Genomic DNA, 19,998 nt, shown 5'->3' with positions numbered 1-19,998 from the left:
CAGCTCACTTTAGAAGACATGTGAATCAATTCTCATTCTCCGTTTAAAGTCAAACAGGCGCATTCAAGGTAAATATTAGCACGGGGGAACACGATTCACGGTGTTCTGAAATCCTGTTTAGCCTACCTGTCAGTTTCTAGTCTTGACCAATTCATTCATTTGACTATTTAGCTTTTTAATATAAGTAGAATGTACGTGTTTGACTGTATTTGACAAAATGATGAATGTCATACTTATTTAAGAATCAATTCTTAATGACGACACCAGAATGTTTTGAATCTGAAGCACGGAAAGTGTAGCCTACTCTTTAGTATGCAGTTCACGAGCGCGCATGCTGAGAGCGCGTGTATGTGGAGGAATCTAAAAAAAAAAAAAACCTGCTAGTAATTTCAATGGGGGAAATTGATTTTTTTTTTAAAAAACTTTAGAGTAAAAGCGTGTTTATTAGAAGTCAACTTACAGTATAAGGTTAAATAGGATACATCTTAATATGGTAAAATATTGTAAAAAATATTTTAAACGTTGGAATAGTGTATGGGGAACGTAGGAGTAGCCTACAATATTGTTGAAAGTAGGCTATATGCTTTTAAGTAAAAAGAATGAATCTCCTTATAAGTGATGGGAAAAGAGCATACCCAGTATCCCCTGCTTGAACCATCATGTTTGTTTTTTTATTAGTAAATTTAGTGTCGAATGCTATAATAGTTAGTATGTTTGCATTAGGCTATTTAAGCGTCACGTGTTACCATGATGGTGTAATTTTGAGCAAGTTCTGTCTTTGTCATTATTGGTTTCAGGCTGACTTCGTACCACCAAATTGATCATCAGTACATTTTAGGCTACATCAACAAACAAACAGCTCAAATTGGTGGGTATCTATCTAGGATTAACAACCCAATTTCATGACACCTACCTGCAAAATATATGTCTTCACTGTTTCCAGCAAATAAGGCAGGGTTTTTTAACGAAAATGTAACATTTTACAGTGTGGCTTCTTGTGGCAGACCCTTTTTGTAGCTAATGAGATTGTCATCCGATTGTTTACCTGCGAGCCTCATATCAGTAACAAGATTTATCTCTCCGTCTTTCCTTGCGTTTTATCTAATTCTCTAGACTGATGTATCCCTGCAACAGGATAAACTGATTGTTTGATATCAAGTCAAGAAACAAACTCTCATTTTAGAATGCACTCTTCTCTTTTCCTCTGGTATTAACACAGTAATGTGTGGGTGCTGTGTTAAGCTCTTGTCACACGGCTACCAAGTTCTCTTCGTGTCGCAATGAGTTGAAAGCGCTCGCGCTGTTCGTCTCTTCCGCGTGCACTATCCGCCCTCTAGCGGAAGCACGGTGAACTACTGGTCTGTCGTGTATAACTGTGAGGGGAGAGATTTCGGAGACGATAAGACTGTAGCGTTTTGTTATGTATTTTAATCGTCACCTCAAAGGAAAATTTGATAATTAATACATATTATAGTGTTGTATTGATTTGAGCCACGGTTTTGTTGACAACCGACAGTGTTTTAATTGCTCTCAGTAGTGATTTGAACAAGAAGCTCTCAACAGCAGACACTGAAACATTTAGAAACCGTATCTATATTTCTGAAATGAATAACATGACATGAGAGTTTGCTTTTTGCCCTACGATTATCCCCACATTTGAAAACTCCTCACAGGCGTCAGTTTCCCGACATCAGATGAATTTCAGCAAACAACAGCGCCTCCAAGCGGTCTGTTAAATCTTCTGATCATCCGTCACGCAGATGAAGATGATTATCTGGGCTATAAGGAGATGTGTATAATTAAGAAGCTTTAATGTGAAAGTAATTTTGAGGAGCTGTAAAATAAGCACACTGTAAACTCTGCCAGTGTGGAGATGAAAGTACAGTTTTAAGAGAGATACAGATAATAATGAGTAAATTCTTTCCAAAGTAACTCAGCTGGGTTTTGGATTTGTACAAAATATATAATAGATATTGTACAGTCAGATTGTCATTAAGACAAAATAAACCCTGACTGGGTAAACAACCACACTTGAAGGGTTTATTGGGGTGTATGCCCTGTTGACTGTACATAGGCCTATACTCATCATAGCTTACCATATTGCATTTACCAAATAAATGAATAAATGGACATTAAATGTTGATCTGATTGTATTAGCTTGAGCTAAATTAACATTTAGAGACCACAGTGAGACAAAACATAAGCAAAACATAGCTTTCCCGCATGAGCAGTCACTACATCACTGCCCTGGACAACAGTTATCATATGCAAATATTTGCCTGACTGACAAATCAGAAACAAGTATTTCAGAGGGAACAATAAATATTGCAGACAGCTTTAAAGGGATAGTTTATCCAATAAATAAAACTCTTGTCATTATTTACTCACACTCATGTCAGTCCTGACTTTCTTTCTGTGTAAACTTGTTTTTGTCCACACAGTGAAAGTCAGTGGTGTCAAAAAAGAAAAAAAGAAAAAAAAAGAAAATATATTTATTTGTGTTCCATATAGAAAAAAAAGAAACAGGTTTAGAAATACATGTGACTGAGTCGTGGTGACCAAATCTTCATTTCTGGGTCAATGTCTTTAAAGGGGATGTTTACAAGATGTAATAGCCTCAGGTATCCCCAGAATTTGAATGGAAGGAAAAACATGCGGTTTTGGTGCATGCACCTTTAAATGCAAATGAGCTGCTGCTCCCCACCCTGCTTTCCAGAAGAGGGCGGAGCCTTTACAGCTCATGCCTCAGATACTCTGCCAAAAACTAAAAAAACATCTGTTTGGTTTTCATTATCATCTCTATCACGCTCACGCTCACTTGGCAATGCAGTTCTTCATAATCATGTAAGTTTATTATCTGCATGCGTTTTAAAACCATATCTTCTTTTCTGAGCGCACACATCCGAAGCATGTGCACAGAAAGCTGGATGTCAAACGGCGCGTCCCATGAGTATTAAACTAAGTTCTCTTTCATTTTGCTTAAACTGTAAAGGTCATGTCAAAAACATACAAAGTTCACATGAACACAGTCGGTTATGTCTGTGAACGTAAACAAGTAAATAAATTGAATGTGTATATTAGATCTGTGTATTACTGTGAAAATAGCGTAATATACAGTACCTACTGCTATATATGCTGCTAATATGAATCAAACAACAAAAGAAAAACAGAACACTGAATACTCACTGCTCTTGACTGAATAACTTAGTAGCTTTAATAAGAATGCATTTCTTACTTGTATGCTGCTGTTAAATGCTCTGGCCAGGAGATAAACATGGCGGAGTGTGTACTGCTCACTCAGGGCGGGTCTATGCTAATAGGCAGAGTCCGTCAGTAGTTGTGGGCGGGGCCTAAGAATATCTGATGTCACTAAAGCTACAGTCTGCACAGGGCTTGTTCTGAGACACCGCTTATGATTTATGGGAATTTAAAAAAAGGATTAGTGGGTGGATTTTTACCATTATAGGGTGGTTGTGTACACACTGCCAACACACATTTATGTTCAAATACCATGTAAAAGTGAATTTTGCATTATAGGTCCCCTTTAAGATCTTAAAATGGAAGATTTTATTTGGTTTACAACATGTTTGTGTCTCTCTCACTCAGTCTTTCTCTCAGATGGAGTGATTTGTGTTCCATTCATCAATCAGCATGTCACAGCTGGAAGATGATGGGTGTCATACTACATCACTCTTTCTCTTCCTCCTTGATCTTACAAACTAAACGCATCTATTCCTTAAAATAAGTGCGCGTGCATGTTTGTATCAGAGAGGAGGACAGAGGTAATGATATTGTGCCATTTTGAGAAATGAAATGATGGTTGCCAGGATATGACATGATGAGCATCTGCCGATTCTGCCGGCAGCCTACCAATAATTGTCCTCTTTTCATCTCTGTCTCACTTTCTCTTTCTCAGCAACATTATTCTGCGAACGATGTCTAGAATGAGATGGGCCTTGGCGTGTTTGATTTTGTGCAGCGACTATCAAACTCTTTAAAAGATTTAAACCTCACTCATCCCTCCCAAATCCCACCTCACACTACTCAACGTGGAATAACGGTGTTGTTCAAATATGATGTGAGAACAATGAGATTGAAGTCAAAGTTTACTGACACTAAGCCGGACCAATTCTCTGTTAAATGGGCTATTACACACACAACAGCCAGCGAGTGTTTGACTGGGTAAGACTTCATTACAGATTTCATTCTCGCTCAAGGTGTAGGATCTGTATAGCTGTCATTGATTGTATGAATGTGCAGGTTAATTGGCTTTTGGAGTGGGTTCTCTGTGATTTCGCCCGGCATAAGTGAGATGTTAATGAATAGCGAATCCTCTTTTGGAAGCATGCTGGTGTATGCATGAGAGTTAAGGTGAGAGTGTGGCTGATCTTGATGCTCAATATGACTGTTTCTCCATTGTGATTCATACACAGTGAACATGAACACCCAATAATTAGCTCAATTAGTTTGGATCAATAATGAATGTTACCAATGATTAACATTTAGCTCAAGGTCATCTGCCATCTCACAAACATGCCATGTTACATTTAGATAAAGATGGTAAGTTTTTATGCCAGGTGATTTGACACTTTCCCTGGGAAGTGGTCTTCGTTATTTGAAAGGCTGTCAATTTGTTTCTGGCTGTAAATTTAAGAATGTAACCGGATCATTCCTGCAGTTTGGTGGATTTGGGATTGAGCATGTTTGTGGGGAAAAAAATTTAATTTCTAATATTTTATCATCAACGTCTATAAGAAACACTGGTCAAGCTCAGACTATATAACCTAATAATCCTTATATTACCAAACAAAAACAAACAAAGGTGAGAAGGCGAGCTCAAGAGATACCAAATAAATAAAACAAAACAAACTAGCTTGGATTAATTCAGCTAAACTAACTACCAGACGAAAAATGTTGAAAAGAAAAGTCTTCGGCGTCAAGACACCCAAACTAAACTACACTGACTTGCAACATAACAAAAATGACAGGGTGTGGCACTCTCCTAAACCTAGTGTGTCTAATACAATCAAGATGTCCTATGTGGTGCGCAATGTATGTCGCGCAACTTGCTTACCTGCTCCCTCCTTCCCAGCCTCACACACACCGTGATGACTGAACAAGGGTGAAAACAGTATGAAAAACAGAAACACTTCACAATCACAATATGACAATTGGTTAAATCACACGATAAACACACAGAATCAGCGACGGCGACAACAAGCCAAACAAAGTCAAAAGCCAAAGTGATCAAAAAACTGGGGAAGTGGAAGAGATCAGGGTATTTAAGGAAGGCGGCGTAATGTGATTTGTTTGGTGAACTGGGACGTCATCATCCTTCAGTAAGACTGACAGGCTGTAGATCGATCCGATGAACATCTGAAACACGCACACACATACCCAACAACAAAACTACCCACATATACCCCTATAGCAACACTCTTAATACGTACAGCGTACGTAACACATGTTCTAGGAAATTTGTTACATGACATTTTTACAATGCAATGTGTAACAGGGTGGACGTTTTAAGCTAATGAAACCCATAGGAAAGAACAACATGATTGACATTTAGGAGGATTTTAATGGATATATAAAATCTATATAATACATAAAAAGGTGAACATTTATTTTTCATGTCCAGTATAAAATTGGCACAACCGAGTGGACATTATATGGTTTACACTATTCAATAAATATTCTAAATATGAGGTTGCTGTCCCTCAGCAAGTCATGTGATTTAGGACATATGCTTAAGTTTAGAGCCAAGTAGAGCCAATCACAATAAAAACTTCTTTTTTTTTTTATGTCAAAGAGAATAAGTAAATATAAGTTAAATAAGTAAATAAGTCTGTCAAGTGCTTCAAAAGGTTTTTTTCTCCTTAATTATTCATATACTAATCATTATGAATTTGTGTTACTGGGGTACATTAATGCATGGAAAACCATGTGGCATGAAAGTTAACATTTTATGTAAAACGTGTAGTAGCCTATTGCTGCATGGGGGCATAAAATCTACCAAACTGGAGGAATGGTATAGGCCTATGAAAATCATGAGAGGTCCAAATAACTTCTGAGGTCTGTCTTTCTGTGTGCGTGCGCTGGTCTGTTTTTTAATGCTATTCTTTAATGAAGTGACTCCAGCTTTAAGTCTCTTAGAGACTTTGATGCTGACGTGACAATAAATATATCCTGTTGACTCAGAGTGAGGCAGGCAGCTTCAGGGGGGAACGCTACTCTGCGATTACCGCTGCAGCTGTAACAAACAAGAAGGAACAATCCATCAAGCGTCAACGCCTCTCCAGATTTTAATTAATTACACTAACTTAGGACAAGGTCAGGAGCGCGCCGCGGGAGCAGCAGGGGGATGGATCGATTCGAGCATGCGCGACCCCGAGATGCAGAGCTTTTGGCTGAAGTCATTAGAAAGTTTGTGTCCTTTTGTGTCCAGCTTTTGTTCCAGGAGCCTCGCCGTTTAATTATCTCGCGTAGCAGGCATGGAGGTGGATTTAATGCATGTGCATAATACAAACATATTCATCGAGTTCATCTCCATTATGATGAAACAATGCACTTTTTGCGTCCAGATCCTGTGCGCTGCAGGGAAGACAGAGTGAAGGAGAGGCAGGAAGAGCTTGTGAAACACATTATTCATGCTATTGGAACTCTAAGCAATCGACTTAATGGAAATACGATTATTTGGCCCACGGAGACTTGATCTTTAATTTAGGCTACTCATAGATCATTGTGCTACGTGGCCTATTCCTATGTAGCGTACTCCTATTGCTATGTGCAGTCATAATGTAAAAGACTCCCTCATACACCACTGTATTAACCGGACAAAACATTATGTTACGTGGACGTTTTGGATTTCACTGACAACATAAGAGCAGCGATTGAAGTCAGTCACGGTACAGATTATTTAACTGTGTGTATAGCAATAGGCTATAGCTCAATGTGACAAGCTATTAATCCATATATTGAACTGTAAGTGAAGGAAATACTAAATTGGACTCCTAAATTTGAATACAGTTCATAGTTCACATTCAATTTCTGTCATTATTGACACGTTAGATTTGTTCCAGACCTGACTTTCATTCTTCTGCGGAACACAAAATAATATTTAAAGAATGTTGCTAACCAAACAGTTTTGGTTACCATTGACTTCCATTGTATAAAAAAAAAAAAAACACGAAGACATTGCTCAAAATATTTTCTCTTATGTTGCACAGTAAATTATAATAGAATTTTCATTTTTGGGTTAACTATCCCTTTAAAGTCTATTGGCTTTTGGTATGAATATGTTAGCCCTACTGTTAGCCTATATGGTAGTGTGCTCCAAAACAATGACAAAATTCCCATTTAGAAAGACATAAGCATTCAAATCTTACAGTTTCTCACTTCCACCAATGACAAAATTCCCATTTAGAAAGACATAAGCATTCAAATCTTACAGTTTCTCACTTCCACCAATATGATCAATGATCCTGACAACACTCTGCACTTCAGCTTCTCATCATTTTCTGTCCAATCAAATGCTCTCTAGAATCTGAAGCGTCCCGCCCCCTCCATTATTAAAAGACTCTGAAGCTGCGGCTAAACTCTGTCATTTGTTCACACATTTACCATTTTCTACATGGTAAATGGCACAAAGTGCACTATATAGGGGATAGGAAACAATTCAGACTGTGTAAATATGCTTTCTATTGGGGCGAATGAAGTCTGGATTCACGTTAGTGTCACACGAACCGCCGCAGCGCGCACACAGTGTTATATTTTAAAGCAATATGGAGGAGATTAGGTGAAAAACGGTTAGAGATTAGGAGGAAACTGCGGCTTTACCGAGCTCAACTGATCTGGCCAAGCTGGGATATAAAACGCAATTGGCTAATTTAAAAAAGGAGAGGAGCTGTCGATATGTCCCGCCCTGTCTTCCTGTTTCAGTGGAAATAACGTCAAACATTGAATAATGTTGAGTGTTTCAAGGCACTTCCAGTGGGCCTTTAAAGAAAGTAAGTTCAATCAGTGCCCATATTGGTGAAGCCAATGTGCCTGTGGGCAAAGATTGAAATCTCGGAAACTATCAATGTTATGTAAAAATAACATATTTCAAAACAGGGATAAAAACTGACAAAAATTATCATAAACTGCTTCTTTAGCTAGTTTTCATGCTGGTCTAGCTAATATCCATGCACATTCAAGAGAAAAAAAAAAAACAGGTGTTGCATCTCTGAGCCAAATTCTGACAGTAACGTACTGTTTTCCATTAAAACTGTACTGTAGAACATACAATGCATTCTTGGCAATAATTTGCATGGTAAGCAACTGCTGTTAATTTACAGCCCATTTTCAACACTAATATATTACAGTTTTGTACTGAAGTACGCAATGCATTGTGGGGTGGTGCATAATGGAGCTGAACGGGTTTCACAGGAGTTTGAGTACGAGTAAGTCCTCGCATATCCGTGTTTGCAACGCTCATGACAGGATATGAAAATAGAAGTAAAGTAATCGGAGTGGATGAAAATGACTGCAGCGAGGAGTGCGTACTTTTAAAACCGGACCTGTGACTGTGTGTCGAGCGGGAAGAACTGAAACTGAAAAAGTGGCGCCTGAAACAAACTTGTTTGTGTTTGTGGCACTTATGACACTTCGAATTCCTTAAGAGAGACCTTTGAAACTGACTGAAGTGAAGAGCTTGTTCTTTAAAAACTGGAGGTTTTGGTCGGAGTGTTTTCTCTACTAGCGCTTGAGAGTGCTTATAAGCGAGTGATTATAAACACATTAAATAGAGAGGGTAAAATCCTGTCGATTCATATAATACATCATTTATTCCCAAATTTCAGTGCTAAGGCTTTCGTACTGTGTATTTCTTGGTGGCACTCAGCCTGGTGGTTTTGGCCATTTAGTGCTCGTTAGCGGGAGAGAGAGAAAATTAAATAACTGGTCAATTTTGTTCTTAAAACACCTTTTAAAACACAATTTCGTTTAACTGAATAAGTTACGCAACCGAGTTTGAGTTTGTATTCTTTTCTGCACATTTTCTTTCTCACATAGAAATATTCACCTTGCTTTCACTCTTGCCTATATTTTTTGTCAGTTTGGGGGTGTTTTTGCTTAAAAATGTTCACCTTTTTATTTGCGTCCTTTGTGATTTAATTTCCAACATTTGCAAAAAAAAAAATTTTTTTACCTCACCATTTTTAAGTGTTCATTGTAAATTGAAGTAATCACAGAAATGTACTGTAAGTGTTTTTTTTTTTTTTTTTGAGTAAATGGCTGTAAAGTAATTTCACAGTATTAATACCGTAGAATCACAGTATATTGCTGGCGTCTTTGCTGCCAGTATTTTATTGTAAAATGAAAAATACTGAAAAATACTGTATTTCGATTTTACAGTATAGCATTTACATTTATGCATTTGGCAGACGCTTTTATCCAAAGCGACTTACATTGCATTATCCTATACATTTTATACATAGGTATGTGCAATCCCCTGGGATCAAACCCACAACCTTGCGTTGTTAACGCAATGCTCTTACCACTGAGCTACAGGAAAGCTTATAGCAGTATATAGATTTTACAGTATAGCTAAAGCAAATTCACAGTATTCTTACCATAGAATTACAGTAAATTGCTGGCCTCTCTGCTGCCAGTATTTTACCGTTATTTTACAGAGAATTGTTAACAGTGCACTAGATGCTTTCATTCAAATGCAATGACATTCAAACATTTTACATGTGGTGTAGGTGTCACTGTATGATTAAGCATGTCTCTCTTGGCTGTGCGAAGTTATAACAGAAATAATAAGTACTGTTTGTTTGCCATTCATTATGAACTGCTGTTTGTGCAATGAGGTGTACTTAGGAGTACATCAAATTATTATTTTAGCAGAGACCCAAGATGGAAATGTCTGCAGAGTCATAGAAAAGCAGACAATATTTACTGTATGTAGTCAGCGAAGATCTTCTTTGGTAGCACTGAATATCTCTTGCCAAATATGGAAGAGAGAGAGAGAAAAGAGAGGAAGTCCTTTGATCCCACAGTATGAAGAGGTGGTGTGTAGGTGGACCGTGGTAAAAAGAACATAGTGTTGGCACACACAGTAACATCCACAACATGAACAAATCTAGGCAGCGCACACCAAGCACACTGTATTTGCTGTATCAATAACTCAATATATGAATAAAAGAGTAAAAAGTGGTTGTATCAAAGTTAACCCCAGGCTTCCTCGAAGGTTAGACTAGGTAACTGTCACAGAGAATATTAGAGATGTGCACACTAACTAATGCATGTGGGGATTGAGTGGATCAGTTTGACCAAGACAGATGATAGATAGATAGATATACTCCATAACTAATCAATATTGTATCGTTTTTTGAGGGGAAGTTCAGGTGCAAGACAGTGGCAACATTAAATGTGAAGTGCAACATTTAAACACACATAATAGTGCAAGTCATTATGCAAAGTGCAAGACAGACAAAGATTACAGAATGCAAATATATGTTCAGCATAATAAATTATAAATTAATTAGACAGGCTCAACAGATTGCAGTGAATATAAATGTGGGCATGACAACCAGGAACACGTATTAACTGCAGGGAATGTGCCTGCAATCATATTTCTGATGTTTTTAAAGTGTTTATGAGGTACTTTTTGAAGCACAGGGCTCTGAGGGTTCTCGAAATATGCTTTTTATGTGGATTTTTTGAAAGTATTATGAATCACCCACATCGATAACAACATTTTTAGAAGAAAGCTCTGTCCCGATGTGGCTGTCCTCAGGCACACTGTATTATCTTCTAGAGTGTGTTTTGAACAGTACGTGTGAGACTCAAATTCGCTTTTTAAGCAGTTGGAGTGTTGAGTTCCTCTGTGCGTCATGCCACACACTGAATACATAAATTGAATCCACATTTACAGCAGGACCTGAATATCGGCATCAATTTATTTGATTTTGCATTTCTGACAAACCCCACTGAACCTATGATTTCTCAGCTCTGAGCTTTAGATTGGGGAGACACCATCTCACAAGTTCATCATTTTACCCCTGATATTTTGTAAAAGTCATATTTAAGCTTGACTTCTTTGTAGAGGCGGAAAGTAACGAATTACATTTATTTGTGTAAATGAAGCCTAGCGCAAGTTCTGCCAGGAAGACTCAATCGTTCTCGTCACTTATTACCTTCTCATCTATCCAATCATATCTTAATAGCCCAGTATAAAAGGGTGGTACTTACTCATGTCTGAGTTCGCAGATGCTGTCGCTTCAACCACCTCCATCCTCCCCAACCACCACTAAGACGGTGGAGATGGAAAAGCTATATGGCTAAAACCTAAATGTGACTAGGGTAAATGGAAACAGATTGAGTGAAAAAAATGGTGTGACAGAAATCAACTGATTTAAATGTGACTTAAGCTTTAAACGCCCTGTTATAAACATCTGGCAGAATCAGAACTCTGTCTGTCTTTCTGACCCTCACTCTTGCCATATTCTGTTGGTATAATATGACATAAATAGATGATAAATGCTGCAACACACAGAAAGTCACCGCAGCGGGACAAAAGAAACACTTGTTTTTTTCACTGTAGCGGGACAAAAGTAACAAGTGTTACTTTCGTCGCGACAGGAACTCCTGACATTTAAACCCGATTTACTTTTATACTGAAGAACTCTGACAAGGCAAACTTCAAGATGTGTTAAAGCATTAAATAACATGTAGATTGTTCACTAGCCAACTGTGTGACACATGGAACGAAAAACACAACTTGTAATTAGAAAAAAGTATCGCTTCAGTAAATTACTTACAGACCTAGCCGCGGAAACGATGACGAAATCACGTGATATTTGGCAGCTCCAGTCCATTAAGGGTTGCGCTGTCACAGCTTGAAATGCTAATATAGTCATGGCTCTGAGGAAGTCGGTTTGTTACTTTCGCCCCGGTTCTCCCCTACCTCGCTACATTTTAAATATCCGTTACTGAATCGCCGGAAACTACTGCATTGATTGATTGATGAGCGGGAGAACAAACACGCCGAAGTCACAAGAAAGATGGAGATGGACAACACAGGGGCCAGTGATGCAGACCCAGCTGAAAGCGAAACACTGTCGAATTCTGAAGCGAACCCTGGCCAGTCTGGGAATACTTTGGATATAGAACAAACACGTGGTTGTCTTCGAGGATAGATATATTTGCTAAATATTTGGATGGAAAGTGGCTGCAAATTGCAAAATGAAGAAACACAGAACATATTTGGGAACAGCATCCATCTGTGCAGATAAAGGTATGGCCATTTACAAGGCCGAATGATTTCCGTGATGCAGAGGTAATCCCGGAATCCAGTCACGAAAAACATGCAAACTGATGGATGAATGAATCAATCAAAAGTAGAGCTGTACAATGAATCAAATCGCGACATGGTTTGTGTATATTAAAGCTATAAAGACTGCTATATAAATATATAATCTGCTTGTTCTGCGCGTGAATGAGCTTTGCCGTTTCGTCTACATACTCAAGTGCATGGTGTTTTCAGTCTCACGAAATGAGGACATGAAAACATGAACATTTCCAGAACTGCTCTGAGAGAACGCCTAATGAGCATTTTATTATTTTATTTGAGAAAAAAAACATTGTCAAATACTCTCTGAAACAGGTCTTCAATACAACCTGTCAAAATAAAAGTTCGGTTTAAAGCAACACCGAGTAACTTTTGCTCTCGGGGTCCCCCTACAGTTGGGAAACAGTATTGTCTTCTACTGCGGTCATGGTAACACTAAGGGATACACATGCATTTTTTGACAAGCCGATACCCCCGAAATCTGCAGAAGGAGTTCTCACGTCTTGGGCAGACTGCCTGCGTTGCGTGTGAAATGTCTTCATCCCAGGTACAGTGGCATATATTTCAGCATGTCATATTAATATAATTTGATGGGTTTTATTTTTTTCTAACGCCAAAAGATCGCGTAGCTCACGTTTACAAGCCAGCATCATTATAGTAGCCTATTGGCTACTGTTTTACAGAATGCTAATTCAATTCAATGTTTGTGTGGTAGGTAATAGCCATATATCGTCAATATTATAATATCAAGCTACCATAGATGAATCTGCAAAGTTGAAAAATCGATTTGCATTATAGCCTGAGGCAAGACACTTTCACCAGAAAAATAAATAAACAAACATGACTATCAGCCTGCAGTCATTAGGCTACTTAGCCTAAAAGATCATTTTGTCCGTCTAATCATGTATTATTTACTTGCAAGAATGTAGCTCCTACCAAACTTGTACACGCCGTTTAGACATAGGCTTACTTCTGATTATTTTTTTTTTTGTTGCTGCTTTGGCCATGACAAAAACATACGCATGAAAGCCGGAAAACAAATGCTGGTTGGCCTCTCACGTCCAAATTTGAGGAAGTGGTGGGGGAAGTAACGTATGCCGAAAAAGCAGTCGAATTTTGTAGTTCTTTTTGTGCCCGGGTTACTACCTGAACCCCAAAGTCACGTAGTGCCAGTAAAAGTGATACAGACCCCGTCAGGCTATGGCAGACGTGTCATTCAACCTATTGCAAGTCGATGTTCCATCACAAGGGTCTTGGAAATATATTATGAAGGTTGAAAAGCTACATAGCGTTGCTTTAACTAGAAGAAATTATGACAGAAAGATAGGCCTACAATAGAATGTACTTCTCAAAATAACAACAACAACAACAACAATAATACAATTTATTTAAACATCATTTAAGGAATATATATACTTGCCCATGGTTTAATTTAGTAAATTTCTGATTTGCAGCACTTTGCCAAAAAATAAAATAAATAAATAAATTGTTAAATTTTCCTTTGATTAGCACTGTTTCTTTTATCATATATTTGTATTAAATCATAAAAAGATATATTAATTTTCTGATTAAAAAACATTTCATAGGATTCTGGTATTCTTAAACATTTTAATAAATTGTTTATGATTAAAAATAAGTTGTTAATCTAATTCATAATCAATTATTATTATTTACTCCAGTATATATATACTCGAGTAAGTATTCTGTATTAATGCGGATAAAGTTGAACATACTTATGTAGCCAACTTTGTATAAACAGCTGGCTGATAATATAGTTACATTTTGCAAAGAAATATAGCTAAAATCAGGCAGTTGAGATTTGCTATATAGTGTATATCACTGTACAGTATAGATAAAGTTGGATATAATATATCGAAATTCATAGTATTATCTGTGTGATAATACAGTTAATATTTTGCAAGTAGGATAAATAAACAATCACGCAGCTGAGGTTTGCTATGTGGTATATTGCTTATTGCTTTGGTATACTATGCTGGGATATACTAGTGGGATGTACTATAATATATTTCTGCTAAATGTTTATTTTGTCTACTTTGTAGGAACACACTGGCATTTAGATTCACAAAGCATGAACTAAAAGCCAAAAAATAAAAAATTCTAAGGGACTTTTCTTCATGTACAATGTTGCTGTCAGAGCCTTTCGGCATCATCGTCTCGGAGCCCCATAATCAGAAATTTGAGTGCATTTCATCCTTGTGCACACCACCTATTTATACTACTCCATGTAAAGGCTCTTGCCAAGGGATCGGAATAAAATGAGTTTGCAGAACAAACTGTAAAAGAATTTCATACCTCAGGTCAGAAGCAGTCCCCGACACCTACTGAAGAAAAAAAGAGTAGGTGAGAACCATAAGGATAATTAGGCTATGCTTTCAGAAGTAAATGCTCTCTCAGCACATGTAATTTCATAAAGTGATATGGCAGCATTACGGAACCCTAATGTTCAGCTTCTAAAGACGATAAACTGAAGGCGTTCTACGTCAGATGGAGGTTTAGGAGTAGCTGACGTTTCCGGCGATGCATGTTGGGTGGATTATAGGATGCCATGGATAGCTTGTGATGGATGATAAAAGGTGTTATCATGTAAATATGGTATAATAGTTTTTCAGCTTGAGTGTATAAACTAGCTCAGCTATCTCTCTCTTATTGCTATCGCTTCCTCTTCTCTACTTACCTTGAAATGACAGGGTAAAAAAACAAGAACATGGCACAATAGAAGAGGTCATCTGCCATGCTATTCGCCAAAAATTCAATCCTTTTTTTCTGTGTAAAAATGCTCGCTGCTACCTCACCTTCTCTCTCTCTCTCACTCTCGTGTTGGTATGGATGAGTGGCCAGCCCATTTAAACTGCGTGAAGGACGCCGCATGCTTGAAAGGTGGCCTTGTTCTGCATGTAGCTTTTCTTTCTCTCAACCTGCTTTTATTTCATTCACTCTCTCATTCCGGCCCCTCTTTAACTGACTCTAAAATAAGCCGTGAATTGGTTTCAAAGAACACTCACACTCTTTTAAATTATTTTCCCCCTTTTCTTTTCTTCTGGAAGAAGGGAGAAAAGGTAGACAACACTAGAGATGGAGGATTAGTTCATTTTTGTAGAGCTAATCCTAAAAATAAAAATAAATGACTCCTGTTGCATTATGGACTCTATTATAATTTTAATAAGAAAATCACTTCTCGTGTATCCAGCATAAATATATATTTTTTAATTCAGTCAATGGCAAATGTATTAATTGCAATGCTGTTTTTAAAAGATGAATAGGTGAGAGCTTGGCTATGGCTATATTGTTGACTCTCGCTGCAAGACACCAGTAGGACATTTTATACACATTCTTATATTGGGTGAATTGTTCATATTATACACACTCTCTCACACAAACCATCATTACCATGTGTTGCCTCCCTCTGTTACATTTTTTGCGTTGCTGATAAAAGTATATTTAATGGTATTAAATATTTGGTTTTCCCTCAGGCTTTGTGCTTGCAGTATGCTTAAACTAACCTGCTATTTTTCTACTGCTCCATTCCCTTCTTGCACCACCTCCTGGAGCTCTAGAAGGCGATTTTCATCAATGGGATACAAAATAGTGTCTGAAATAAGCATTTTAGTCAATAATACCCTTGTGACAAAAAATGATATGCTAAGTACACTTGCAGCCTGACTAATTATCAGTATACTTCAAGTGTGTTAATGATTAGTTAACTTGACCTGTGCTATTTTGAAACAACTAATTTCGTACTAAGTATATTTTAGTTGTAATTAAATTGTAAAGCATAACTTTAAGTGTGTTTAGTGTACTTTTGTGTACGAAATTGGACCAACTTCAAGTATACTTAAGCCTGGTTCACACGGCAGGATAATTAGGCCGATTTTAGCCCCGATTCACTCCTTCTGACAATCTTAAGGATGCTCCGATTATCGTAAAATAATCTGATCAGATATTCCTGCCGTGTGTGGTGTGTTACGGCTGCTCTTGTCTGCTCGGAAGGACGTCGGGACCGCTCCGATCTCAAATCGGGGATATCCAACATGTTGGATTTATTTGGCCCGATTTCTTCTCGTGTGTGGTGTCCCCCGAGCACGCAGCCTGTGGACTGTGGAGTGTAGCCAATCAGAAAGCGAGGTGACGAGGCGGCGAGGAAACACCGGGAAATATAATCAAAACAGCCGGCGGCATGGCGCACCAGAAAGTCCGGTGGACGTCAGAGATCATCGCCTTTTCTTTTGATAACGTTTTTTTCCGGTTAAAAACAAACTACAAACTATTGCCACTGCATCCTCTTCGTCCGCCATGATTGTTTACTCTGAAGTCACGTTTGATCTTGAGGTATTTTGCGCGATCAAATCGGTTCGTGTGTGATGTGTTGATTTTGCCGTGTGGCTGCGCACCACACACTGTACGACCAAAACTGTTAGATCCGTGATTTTTTATCCCCGTGTGTGGGGTCTCTCAGGTTTGGAAAATCGGCTGACAATTTTAAAATCGTCCCGTGTGAACCAGGCTTTTATACTTTAAGTATATGCCTGTGTAGGGACTAATTACATGCTTGATTGGTGATATTAAAGTGAACTTTATCTGTGTTTCAAGTACATTACAAATTCATTACGAGTGTCTTTGAAACATAATAAGCAATATACCATAGAGCAAGTGTATTTATATATAATTTTTATAAAAAAAAAAAATGTGTGGCATTTTCACTTTTATTAGGATAGGACAGTAGCTAGACAGGAACTTGGAAGTGAGGTGGGAGGAGAGACAGGATCAGGAAAGGTCCACGAGCCGGACTCGAACTCGGGTCTCCCGAAGCACATGTCGGCTCACTTGCTCAAGAGGCTATCGTGGTGTGATATATTTGAGTAAAAAGTATAGGTTCATTAATAGCTTTGGCTTTCCAAATACTAATTGCATACTTTGTCTTCAATAACAAATGTACATTATTGGACAAATAAAACTTAGCTTTACTTTGTACAAAATACTATTGTATACTATATTGTATTTTGAAAGTATACTTTCAATGCATTGTTACAATGATAATTTCCAGCACACAGTTAAAATATACCTAAAATATATATCTAATAAAGTGCAATTAAATACACTTTTAAAAAAATTAACTGAATTTTCACTTCAAGTATATTTTTCTAAAATATATTTTTCTATATACAATTAGGCCTATTTTAAAGTGTGTTAAAAGTTGTATTGTGAAAATAGGTAAAAGCATGATGTAATATACTTTAAATATATTTAAAGATAGTAAAATTTTTGTTATTTGCAATGTACTATTGAAAAAGGGAATATATTTCAAATACAATAAAGTATACTTTCTTTTCACTAGGGTAATACTGGTTAAAAAAATTATCTTGAGTTTGGCTGCTAGATAGGGAAAGAATCTACTGCCAGCAGTTGATTTTGATATATCAACTGGCCAGAATTTTTACTATAATGCGTTAAGAGCTCACTCAAGTACTGAGGAGCTAAACCATTTAGTACTTTGTAAATAAATAGCAAGATTTTAAAATGTATGCAATATTTAAGAGGGAGCCAATGCAGTGTTGACTGAACCGGGCTAATATGGTCATACGTCCTGGTTCTGCATTTTGGACCAGCTGGAGTTTGTTTGTTTAGCGTGCAGGGCAACCACCCAGTAGAGCATTACAATAATCTAGCCATCATATGTTGTTGTGTAAATGAACAGCCAAAAAAAAAAAAAAAAGCATAAAAAGTTTTTCTGTTTTAGTTGAAAACAGTGTTGTGTAAACGTCCTCTCTTTTAACTTTAATCAAGCACAAAAACTAAAGTTTCAAAACACAGTTCTGAAAAATAATAAATGGTTCAGAATACAACACTACCATACTAACCCTCCACTCATTTAACTGAACTGCCAAGGATTAAGACGTTTATATAAAATTTGATTAAAATACAAAATGTCAGTTTTCATTTCTGAGAAGATGCATCTTGCTGAAATTAAAGGTGCTCTAAGTGATGTCACGCGTTTTTTAGGCCAAAACATTTTTTGTCATTGTCCCCTGAACACACTGTAAAAAAACACGGTCTCTCTAGACACCACAGGCTCCACAAACGGCAACAAAAACAAACTGGGCTCACCCGCACCACGAAACACAACAAACAGTGCTCCAGCCAATCACCGACAAGAAGTATTTGAGGGGTGTGGTTTGGGGGTTAGTGCGCGTGGACATGAAGGGGGTGTGGAGGAGAGACGAGAGAGAAGCATGAAGAGGGAAGTTTGAATTATGGCCGACACACGACTAAAGAGACGACGTTCCGATGAACAAATTGCAAAGAAGAGGGACAAGGATAAGGAACGCGCGAAGTCCCGAATTTACATCGGAAAAACCCTCGAAATGTGGCGAGAACTCCGCCGGCAGAAGGGCTTCCAATCAGACATTCAGTTGCTCTGTTTTTGCAGAACAGGTAAATCCATTTTTCGTTAGCAAGTGTATTTATTAGGGCTGGGAATCGATAAAAAAAAAAAAAACTAATTAATTGCACAATTTCTGTAATTAATTGCAATTAATTGCGCTTCCCCCAAGCTTGTAATCATCAATATTTAAACTTAGAATCACCTAATTAAACAACACAGGAAAAAAAGGGAACAGAAAATAGCCCTATATTAAAATATTAAACATCAATATATCAATATATTATTCTTTTTCAATAATCAATCAACATAATCAATTTAACAGATTATTATTATTATTATTATTATTTTATTAATTATTAAAACAAAATATAGTCCTACAAAGCTATTATTACCAGAGCATGTGATCAGAGCAGGTCATTTTACCATTGTTGCCCAGCATGGCTATACCAGCTCAGCAAACAGAAGTCAACAGAGAAATTTCACGTTACTTGAGTGGACTTTACTTTTCCAGTGCTTAGTACATGATTGAAGCCTTTGGGCCGTTAACGACAGAGCCGCCGACACACACACACACACACACACGGAACGGAGAGCTCGCCGCTGCTGGGCCATTAACGACAGAGCGAGCCGACACACACACACACACACGCACGCGCGCGCGCGGAGCACAGAGCGCGCCGACCGACCGACACACACACACACTCACGCGCGCGGAGCACAGAGCGCGACGCACATACCGAGCGGAAAAGACCCGCTCATGAAAGCTGCCCGAGAATGAAACCTGACCGCCGAACATGGAGGGGCGGGACGGCATATATCGTCCTTTTTAATAGCAGACGCAACAGGAAATCATTAAAACGAGGCAAAAAAAAAAAAGCGCTGCGTCAATTGCGTTATTTTTTTTTAACGCGTTAAACATTTCAAATTAATCGCAAAGATTAACGCGTTAATTCCCCCAGCCCTAGTATTTATATATAGAGCAATTGTTTATAAAAAAACAAAAGTTGTTTATGCTCACTGGGAAACGCGAAGCTAACGTTATCTTGCTATAGAGCATCACAGTCCCGCCCACAGCCGGTGCCGGAAGTAAAAATTCAATACAATTTCTCCATTGACAGTTGGGGTATAAGCCATAAAAACGTAACCATACATGGTAGACTTAAAACCAGCTACGGCTGTACTAAGCGATTGTATATGCTCATATAACCGCCAAAAGTTCATGGGGCACTAACCTTGTTTTGAGATAAATGCCTTTTATTCG

At 37.9% G+C, this 19,998-nt stretch overlaps 1 protein-coding gene and 1 long non-coding RNA gene across 2 annotated transcripts in view; one reads left to right on the top strand and one right to left on the bottom strand.

Moving 5' to 3' along the window:
* The window catches only part of LOC309495895 (uncharacterized protein), a 95,502-nt gene that overhangs the window by 37,524 nt on the left and 37,980 nt on the right, over nt 1–19,998 (top strand). The window lies entirely within an intron of this gene.
* The window catches only part of LOC309495919, a 102,154-nt gene continuing 94,816 nt past the window's right edge, over nt 12,661–19,998 (bottom strand). The window contains exons 2-3 of the long non-coding RNA XR_014204879.1: nt 12,786–13,637; nt 12,661–12,755 (exon numbers count right to left, since the gene is read on the bottom strand). This is a non-coding gene — a long non-coding RNA (uncharacterized lncRNA). The remainder of the gene's footprint in view (nt 12,756–12,785; nt 13,638–19,998) is intronic.

The sequence above is a fragment of the Leuciscus leuciscus genome, assembly GCF_965113295.1.
Source record: "Leuciscus leuciscus genome assembly, chromosome: 3".
Taxonomy (NCBI): domain Eukaryota; kingdom Metazoa; phylum Chordata; class Actinopteri; order Cypriniformes; family Leuciscidae; genus Leuciscus; species Leuciscus leuciscus.
Note: the sequence above shows the minus strand (reverse complement) of the source record. Positions and strands in the feature narration are given on the sequence as shown.